Genomic DNA, 8,329 nt, shown 5'->3' with positions numbered 1-8,329 from the left:
CGACTGCTCGCACAGCGTGGTGATGGAGCGAGAGAGTGCATCGGCCACAATGAACTCCTTGTCCGCGCGCAATGGGCCAAGTGCCCGCCGAGTCAGGCTGAGTCCCGTCGGTGCAGTTCTCGTATGGTCCTACCCAGCGGGACCTTGGCGTTCACATTATGGGGGCGCGCTCTCCACTGTGGCCTGGCCCATGATCGGGGCCTACCAATTGGCGGACGGACTTATTCTGGTGGGAGCCCTATGTTCCTCCGCACCGGGGCCCTGTAGCTCTCCGCCATGTTGCGTCGGGGCCTGCACGGAGAAGCCAAACCACGGGCATGCGCGAACTCGCGCCGGCAGTAGCGCGCATGGGCATACTCACGCGGCCATAGTGCGCGTGCACGGACCCGCGGCACCCGTTCTGTCGCCCATATCGGCAGCTGGAGCAGCGTGAGGCTTTCCAGTGCTGTGCTGGCCCCGTGTGGTGCAGGATCGCTGATCCACGGGGCCTGTTAACGGCGTCGTAAAACACTCCAGCGTTTACGACGGCGTTAACACTTAGCCCCAGGATCAGAGAATCCTGCCCCAGTTTCATGCTGGCGTGAATTTACAGATTGCTCTTCCGCTGGTGCGTCAAAAACACCATTGGAGACCGGTATGAAACTCATTCTCATCCTGTTAATGGAATGCAGATGTGACTCCCCCCCCCCCCCCCCCCCACACATATTCTCCGCAATGCAGGTGGGAAAACACGCCTGTGTGAAGCATGTTTGGAACAACGTGGCATGCAGATATTGGGACTCATCCAATCAGTGCCTGGGGCTGCCTCCGGAGTTCAGGATAGAGGCCACCCGCAACCCTGGATTGTGGAACGGTTGAGCAGTGGGTTGGGGAGCATCCACAGGTGGATCCTCCAGATTCGCAGTCATGGAGGGCGTTCATCTTCTTGTCTTAGAATATTCCTGAAGATCCATCTTTCTTTTCAGGAGGTCCACCTTCTTTCTTCAGTAGTGGATCCACGATGTTGGATGCCTTTTCAGTCTCGCACTTGGTCACATGGGTGGACTTCACCCCATCTAGGCTTGCCTCACCACTTATTATGGTGTGAAACGCCCGGTGTATGGGGATGAAGGCTCGGCATGCTTTCCTGCCAGCCTCCACAGCGGGAAACACCCCCCATTCCTGCCCCGCCATAGGACTTAATCTCAAATTGGAAGAATTCTGCCCCATGTTGTTAACCTTTAGAACATAGAACATAGAACAGTGCAGCACAGAACAGGCCCTTCGGCCCTCGATGTTGTGCCGAGCAATGATCACCCTACTTAACCCACGTAACCGGTATACCCGTAACCCAACAATCCCCCCATTAACCTTACACTACGGGCAATTTAGCATGGCCAATCCACCTAACCCGCACATCTTTGGACTGTGGGAGGAAACCGGAGCACCCGGAGGAAACCCACGCGCACACGGGGAGGATGTGCAGACTCCGCACAGACAGTGACCCAGCCGGGAATCGAACCTGGGACCCTGGAGCTGTGAAGCATTGATGCTAACCACCATGCTACCGTGAGGCCCCAAAAGGATTGCCGTTTTCTTCCAGGAGAGGTACAAATTCCCCGTCGGGGAATTGAACCCCGGTCTCCCGTGTGACAGGCGGGGATACTAACCACTATACTAACGAGGAAGTTTAAGGCAGCTGATTTGAAGCATTAGACATCAAACAAGTGTAGAGCAGCTCCTAGGTAAGCTCCCTAAGGACATCTCAAACTAAATGTGACCAGATATGGCCATAGGAACCTTCCAGGAATATTTGAGGTGAAATCCTGTCCCTACTTTCTGTTGTGTTTGGGGGGGGGGGGGGGGGACATTTATTCAGGTGAGGGGGGTGATGGTTTGGGACCCTGCTGCCTTTCCACCTCCACCCTGATTAAGTTCCTGGTGGTAAGGCTTATGGATAGCCTTCCTGCCCACAGTCCAAAGATGTGAAGGCTCGGTGGATTGGCCATGCCAAATTCCCCCTTAATGTTCCAAAGGTTAGGTAGAGTTACGATGTTAGGGCAGGAGGGTGGGTATTGTTTCAGAAGGTTGGTGTAGACTCGATGGACCAAATGGCCTCCTTCTGCCCTGTAGGGATTCTCTGATTCTAGGAAAATTAAGCAATTTTCTGACATGTTTGTTCGTGGGCTTCTAGTGGTTTGGGGGGGGGGGGGGGGATGGGGGCGTGATGGGCATGGTCCCTAATTCAAAGGCACTCATTTTCTAATCGAGGGATCCAGCATTGGGGATCCCACCCCTCCCCCAACACCCGCCATCGCTCAACCCTGACATGTGATCCAGCGATAACCCTGGGTCTTGGGTGGGTGTCCGACCAACAGCTTCTGATTGGCTGGCAGCTTGCAGCGGGCATGAGGACCTCTCCCCCTCTTTCTTCCCCTCCCTTCCACCCCACTCTTCCTGACCCCTTGACCCCGGGAAAGGCCCACCACCAGCCTGTCAAGTACCCGATTGGTATACAATATGGGGGGCTGGGGGGCAGGGTGCGTGTAGGCTCCCCTAAAGGAGGCAGTGGGGCTTTTGTTGGCTCTCCTGCCGGCAGCAAAGACCCCCGTCCTCTCCTGCCGGCAGCAAAGACCCCCGTCCTCCCCTGCCGGCAGCAAAGACCCCCGTCCTCTCCTGCCGGCAGCAAAGACCCCCGTCCTCCCCTGCCGGCAGCAAAGACCCCCGTCCTCTCCTGCCGGCAGCAAAGACCCCCGTCCTCTCCTGCCGGCAGCAAAGACCCCCGTCCTCTCCTGCCGGCAGCAAAGACCCCCGTCCTCTCCATAAGATTCCATCCTTCACCTTACCCACCACAATTTAACTGGAATGGATTATAATGACCCTTAACTGGCTCGTGGTATGGTTGAAAATATTCCTGTAACTCTACTTCCTGCAGGCCATGCCACTCTCTCCAGGACAATTTAATAAACTCACCTGAACCTGCCATTTTTGGTTAAGTTGCTGCTCATGGCAGGGTGATGCTGTGGTGATTTCAAACATATGTCCACGTAAACATGTTGCCAGCCACCTTTAGCCGTGCTAAATTGCCCACTTGCGTCCAGGGATGTCAAGGTTAGGTTACGGTGGATAGGGTAGAGGAGTGGACCTGGGCCAAGTGCTCTTTCGGAGGTTTCATGCAGACTCGATGGGCCAAATGGCCTCCGTTTGTACCGATTAATTTGCCTGAAAAGTGACTTTTGTCTCTCTTCAGGCGCACACTCCTGCTTCCTGGAAACTCTTCATCCAGATTTTCCAGATGTTCTTCCTCAGTGGACCCTGTGATCAGGGCATCAGCTAAGTAAACAAGAACTTTGGGCAGTCCTTGCAGTAAGCTCTTCACTGTCTTCTGGAAGATGGCACAAGCTGATGAATCCCCTGAAGGAGTAAACATATATATTGATCCAGACTTTTGTGGGTGTTTATGGTGGCATGCATTCTCAAAGTCTCATCCAGTCCCAATTGTTGATAGACATGGCTCAATCCAGTTTAGTATATGGAAGGCCACTAGCCAACTTTGCATACTGGTCCCAAAGAGTAAATGCTGGAAAATGTCAGCAGGTCTGGAAGCATCTGTGGGAAGAGAAAAGAGCTAATGTTTCAAGTCCAGATGATCCAGCTTTGACAAAGGGTCATCTGGACTCGAAACACGAGGTCTTTTCTCTCCCTACAGATGCTGCCAAGACCTGCTGAGATTTTCCAGCTTTTTCTCTTTTGGTTTCAGATTTCCGCATCCGCAGTAATTTGCTTTTATTTGCATACTGGTCCTTTATGTTGGGTATGAGGCACCTGTCCAACTTCACAGCTTGATTCACCGTTAACTTATAATCTCCTCAAATTCTGATTGTCTTGTCGGGTTTAACTACAGTGGGTAAGCCCATTCAGCAAATTGTATGGGTTTGGTGATGTCCAAATCTTCCAATCACTCCAATTATGTTTCAACATTTTCCACTATCCAGTGCTTATGTAGTTACATCGTATATCTTGTGTTGCCCTATTATGTATTTTCTTTTATTCCCTTTTCTTCCCATGTACCTAATGATCTGTTGAGCTGCTCACAGAAAAATACTTTTCACTGTACCTCGGTACACGTGACAATAAACAAATCCAATCCAATCCAAGCTTATATTTGATCTGATGGTTGTGGAATTGCTTAGCTCTGTCTATTACTTGCTGCTTATGCTGTTTGGCACACAAGTAGTCCTGTGTTGTAGCTTCACTAGGTTGACACCTCATTTTGAAGTCTGCCTTGTGTTGCTCCTGGCACGCTCTCCTGCACTCTTCATTGAATCAGGATTGATCCCCTGGCTTGGTGGTAATGGTAGAGTGGGGGATATACCGGACCATGAGGTTGCAGATTGTGATTGAGTACAATTCTGCTGTTGCTGATGGCACACTCTTGCTAGAACTGTTCTGATCCTATCCCAATTAGGTAGTGATACTGCCACAGCACACGGTGGAGGGTATCCTAATGTGAAGTTGGGGCTTTGTCTCCACAAGGACAATGTGGTGGCCACTCTTACTGATCCTGCAGCAAGCAGGTTGGTGAGGATGAGGTCAAGTCTGTTTTTCCCACTTGTTGGTTCCCTTATCACCAGCCACAGTCTCAGTCCAGCAGCTGTGTCTGTCAGGACATGGCCAGCTCGGCCAATGGTGGTACTATGAAGGCACTCTTGTTGATAAACATTGAGGTACCCACCCAGAGTATATTCTGCACTGTTGCCATCTTCAGTGTTTCCTCCAAATGGTTTTCAACGTGGATGAGTACTGATTAATCAGCTGATGGGGGATAGGATGTGGTAATCAGCAGGAGGTTCCCCTGCCCATGTTTGACCTGGTTCCATGAGACAACATTGGTTCCAGTGTCAGTGTTTAAGATTCCCTGGGCAACTCCCTCCTGACTGAATACCACTGTGCCGTCACCTCCTTGACTGGTGATGGTGGTATTGGGGATATTGTCCATAAGATATGATTCTGTGTGTATGACTATATCAGCTCTCCCAATGTTGGCACAAGCCCCTAGATGTTAATAAGGAGGTCTTTGCTGGGTCAACAGGGCTGGGTTTGTCGTTGTCATTTCCGGTGTCTAGGTTGATGCCAGGTGGCCGGTCTGGTTTCACTCCTTTTTATTTGCTTTGTAATGGTTGAATACAACTGAGTGACTTGCAGTAGGGCACTGGTTTGGGTCTGGAGTCACATACAAGCCAGATCAGATAAGGACAGCAAGTTTCCTTGCCCAACAGAAAGGGCACCAGTGAACCAGGTTTTAATGACAATAGACAATGGTCATCATTAGACTTTTAATTCCAGATGTTTTATTGATTTTAAATTCCCCAGAGCATTGCCTCTGGGTTAATAGCATGGTAGCACAGTGGTTAGCACAGTTGCTTCACAGCTCCAGGTTCGATTCCCGGCTTGGGTTACTGCCTGTGCGGAGTCTGCACATTCTCCCCGTGTCTGCGTGGGTTTCCTCCGGGTGCTCCGGTTTCCTCCCAGAGTCCAAAGATGTACAGGTTAGTTGGATTGGCTATGCTCAATTGCCCTTAGTGTCCAAAAAAGGTTAGGTGGGGTTAAGGGGATAGGATGGAGGTGTGGGGATAGGGTGGAGGCTTAGATAGGGTGCTCTTTCCAAGGGCCAGTGCAGACTCGATGGGCCAAATGGCCTCCTTATGCACTGTAAATTCAATTTTTTTTAAATTTCTATAAAAAGTAGTCCAGCGACAATACTACTGCGCCAACGGCTCCACTGATCAATTTTCCCTCCTTTCCCTGAAAACCTGCTTGTTTACCTGATGGATAGATTTAAAATTGTCCCGCTGGAGGAAATTTCCTCCTCAGCCATCGATCAGTAAAATGACAAGATTGGATACAGCGCTAGTTCTACAACCTGCCTTTAATCTACTGAAGTCAACATAAAGCATTCATCCAAATCCATGTGTTTCTTAATTAGGTTCAAATTATTTAATGTTTCGATTTACACGTGAACAATGGGAAATTGGGCAAAGTAATGCAAGGCAGCCAATGCTCAGCAACTGAATGGCAACTTGAATTAATGCCTTAAGAGCAGTAAAAGAAAATCTCGGTACACAAATTGGTCTATTTTCTGCTGTTCTGTGGGAACACCTCAGTCTATTGTTTCCTTTGTTGGTAGCTGTGTTTCTAATCTCACTTTCATCTTTTGCAAAGTACTTTACCCCAAGAGATTGTTTGTCATAATAATTATACGTCTATGCTTTGTGCGCATCCTTTGCAATTGCTTCTTCTTGTTTCTCTATTCACTGACTGACAAACATGGACTTCAGGTGCAAACTCTCATTGCAAAGTGTTTGCACTGGAATAATCTGGTTGAATCAGAACATACGAACTGTGGGCATTCCTGGGCTTTGACAAAGAGTCATCGGACTCGAAACGTTAGCTCTTTTCTCTCACCGCAGATGCTGCCAGACTTGCTGAGATTTTCCAGCATTTTCTCTTTCGTTTCCAACGAAGTGTGGGACATGATCCTGAAAGCAATGTGGTGTGTCTAATGGCACCTCTTGACTGGAATCGCAGATACATCAGGGAATACTCACCCATTCCCCACTTAGTGTAACACCAGATGAGAATTTGGAGATGTTTGTTCCTTTAGTAAATCTATCAGTTTAAATGTATAATTTAGAGATGCTAACAAGTTGCTTAGGGGTGACATGGTAACACAGTGGTCATCACTGTTGCTACACAGTAGCAATTCCCACTTGAGTCACTGTCTGTGCAGAGTCTGCACGTTCTCCCTGTGTCTGCATGGTGTAATAATATACATCTATGTATATAATGGAGTGCAGACAGGCAGTGATTGACACACAGGATGACCAGTAAGCACACAGAACACAGCAGCCAATCACCAGACAGGACACGACCACTATAAAGCCAGAGGGCACTAGGGGCGCGATTCTCCGGACTCACGACGGTTCGGAGAATAGCGGGCGTCGGAAATTTTTACGGCGACGCTGTTCCGACGCCCTCCCGCTATTCTCCGAACCCCGCAAAATGTCGGAGTCGCGTTTCCCGACAAACGCCTCCTTCCCGCCCCTGACACGACCAGAATCGCCACTGATAGCCCCCCCGCTATTCACCGGCCCGGATGGGCCGAAGTCCCGACGTCATGGCGCCCTGTTTGGACGTCGTGAAACACACCTGCTTTTTAAATTCGTCAACCAGTCGGCCTGGCTGACGACTGCTTGGAGGAGGTCAGGGCACCACTCTGCGCACCGCTCAGCGCACCGCTCGAGTCTGGCCACAACGGGGAAGGCATCCCTGGGAACGGGAGGGGGTCCAGAGCGGGGGCAGTGGGGGGGAGACGGGGGAGGCAGTGGGGGAGACGGGGGAGGCAGTGGGGGAGACGGGGGAGGCAGTGGGGGAGACGGGGGAGGCAGTGGGGGAGACGGAGGGGGCAGTGGGGGGGAGACGGAGGGGGCAGTGGGGGGGAGACGGGGAGGCAGTGGGGGCGACGGAGGGGGCAGTGGGGGAGACGGAGGGGGCAGTGGGGGGGAGACGGAGGGGGCAGTGGGGGGAGACGGAGGGGGCAGTGGGGGGGAGACGGGGGAGGCAGTGGGGGGCGACCGAGGGGGAGGGGGTTAGGTAGAGAGTGAGCCGTCCAACCCCGTAACAAAATGTCTGCCAGCATGCCATGGTGTGCCGGTGACGAGGACACGGCCGCTGGTTCCCCTGTGGCTTCCGGCCACAGGCCACTGACGCACCCGTGAGGAGGCCATAGTTTACTGGCCGTTGGATGCAGAAAGTGACCAAGGGTTAGGCTGACCGCGTGTCAGCAGCGCGACCAGGCCACCGGGACACACTGGTATCCCATGGCTGGCGGCTGCCGAGGTGTCGACTAACGTCCGTCTAACATGTCCCGTTTCTCTGCCTCCCACCACCCTTCTGTAGGTTAGCATGATGCATGGGAACAGAACGGCTATGTTCTGCGCAGTGGTTGGGGCCGCTCTACTGGATTTGGAGTTGCAGCAGCATCCACACCCACAACCCGCAGTGGCTGCAGGGCCAGCTGCAGCAGCAGAGGGAAGGGCCGAGGAGTTGCCAGTCGTCGAGCAGCATGGGGGGGGGGGGGGGGGGGGGGGGAGGAGGAGGAGGAGGAGGAGGAGGAGGAAGAGGAAGAGGAGAGAGTGAGGGTGCAGCCACGGCGTCAGAGGCGACGACCAAAGCCGAGGGTGTACCGTGTCCGGGTCTCTTTCCTAACAATGCCGGACATCACCTGCAGGAGAAGACTCCGGCTGAGTAGGCAGACGGTGATACATATCTGCGAACTCCTGTCGCACCT

At 52.2% G+C, this 8,329-nt stretch overlaps 1 non-coding gene across 1 annotated transcript; it reads right to left on the bottom strand.

Annotated features, from left to right (window-relative positions):
* Window positions 1-1,594: 1,594 nt before the first annotated feature.
* Window positions 1,595-1,666, bottom strand: trnad-guc. The gene has a single exon. It is a non-coding gene; the product is annotated as a tRNA-Asp (tRNA).
* Between the last annotated feature and the right edge of the window lie 6,663 nt (window positions 1,667-8,329).

Source organism: Scyliorhinus canicula, chromosome 1 (genome assembly GCF_902713615.1).
Source record: "Scyliorhinus canicula chromosome 1, sScyCan1.1, whole genome shotgun sequence".
NCBI classification, from domain to species: domain Eukaryota; kingdom Metazoa; phylum Chordata; class Chondrichthyes; order Carcharhiniformes; family Scyliorhinidae; genus Scyliorhinus; species Scyliorhinus canicula.
Note: the sequence above shows the minus strand (reverse complement) of the source record. Positions and strands in the feature narration are given on the sequence as shown.